Raw genomic sequence first — 1,783 nt, forward strand, 5'->3', positions numbered from 1 at the left:
GGCCCAGGATGTGCTGACTGTGTCCTGGGGCAGAGGTCTCTGAGACTGTTTCTTTTTTTTTTTTCTAAATATATTTTATTGGTTTTTTTACAGAGAGGAAGGGAGAGGTATAGAGAGTTAGAAACATTGGTGAGAGAGAAAACATCGATCAGCTGCCTCCTGCACACTCCTTACTGGGGATGTGCCCACAACCAAGGTACATGCCCTTGACCGGAATCGAACCTGGGACCCTTCAGTCCGCAAGCCGACGCTCTATCCACTGAGCCAAACCGGTTTCGGCCTTAGTTATAATCTTAATAAAGCTCTGTGTCAAACTCTACCCAACAGCCCTTCACCAAGGAAAGACAGCCTCTGGGTCCACTCTGCGGTGGATATAGTCATCTTTCTCTTATAATGCAAAACTGATTCCTCCCCTTAAATCCCAGTTGAGCAATTACATTGGGTACAGATGACAGAAATCCTCAAAGAAAAACTGAAAAGATGCATGGCCAGTATTGTGGTAGAACAAGAGAGCATGGATGAAACAATAGAGAAAAAAAACAAATCGAAGCAGAAATAAATAAATAAATGAATAAATAAATAAATAACTATGAGAGTGACACCAGCAATATAGCAAAATAGAAGACAGAAGAATTTATCTTCCTGCCAGAATAAGTAGACAGGTATCCACAAATAAACAAACAAATAAACACCCACCAGAGATGGGAAGAAGAGCCCAATAAAGACAAAGAGCAATGCAAAAGACCGAAAAAGAAGAGAACTGCATAGAAAGGATGACTGGGAAGATGGGTACGCAAAAAGATTTGAAGATAGCTAGGGTTAAAAACCAGAGTCAGAGTAACCACACTAACATGAGTGGATTGTTCTGTGAAATACACTCCAAAGTTTTGTTTTGGAAAACTGCAAAAGCCCATATAACATCTGTGTATTCCCCCCAATTTACACATCAAAGGACCATTTAGTGTTTGTTGGTATGAATTATCAAAGAAATACTTTTGGCCACAACCTACCATAGAATAGAAACAGAAATCAGTATGTCCCCCGCACTATTTTTCACCCTTGTCACTGAAAAGAATTGCTACCAAAGTCATTGTGGACTCATACATTGTTATTAAGAGCTCAGCTCATACAGCATCAAGGAGGCAAGATTTTTGAATCGTTTCTCAAGATCAAAACAACACCCCTCCCAGCCAACAGCCTTTATCATTCATGTAGATAAATCTAATTATCATTACATAATTGGTCCATAAGGGTGAAAGGATTAAAGGAGTAACTGCTTCATGATATGTGAAGACACTTAATCTATACTAATAATAGCCAAATATGTAAATTGATGGTCCTTCCACGACAACCACAGCCAATCAGGAGTGAGCATGCAAATTAACCTGACAAAGATTGTGGGCCTGTGGGCAGCGTGCACGTGCACAGGCACCAAGCAGCTGGGGGTGGGATGGGCCACAGTCCTCCCCAGGATGCCACCTGCTTCAAGCCTGTAGCCAACACACGCCGGCGCCGAGGGGCCGGGGTCCTGGGGACACTACTGGAGTGTCTGGTCTTGTCTACTCGGCCTGGGGGCAGCTGGAGTTCCCAGTCCTTTTGATTTTTGAGTCCCTGGATTGGAATCAGAAACCAAGAGCACAGGGAGCACCAGGAATTCTGGGAATCGTAGTTCTGGTGACAGATGTGCTATGGGATCCCCTAGACCAGCCGTGGGCAAACTACGGCCCGCGGGCCGGATCCGGCCCATTTGAAATGAATAAAACCAAAAAAAAAAAAAAAAAAC

At 43.4% G+C, this 1,783-nt stretch overlaps 1 protein-coding gene across 1 annotated transcript in view; it reads right to left on the reverse strand.

The window, feature by feature from the left end:
- Nucleotides 1-1,783, reverse strand: part of LOC102763430 (zinc finger protein 211-like) — a 12,309-nt gene that overhangs the window by 2,164 nt on the left and 8,362 nt on the right.

Source organism: Myotis davidii, unplaced genomic scaffold (genome assembly GCF_000327345.1).
Source record: "Myotis davidii unplaced genomic scaffold, ASM32734v1 scaffold1786, whole genome shotgun sequence".
In the NCBI taxonomy this organism is placed as follows: domain Eukaryota; kingdom Metazoa; phylum Chordata; class Mammalia; order Chiroptera; family Vespertilionidae; genus Myotis; species Myotis davidii.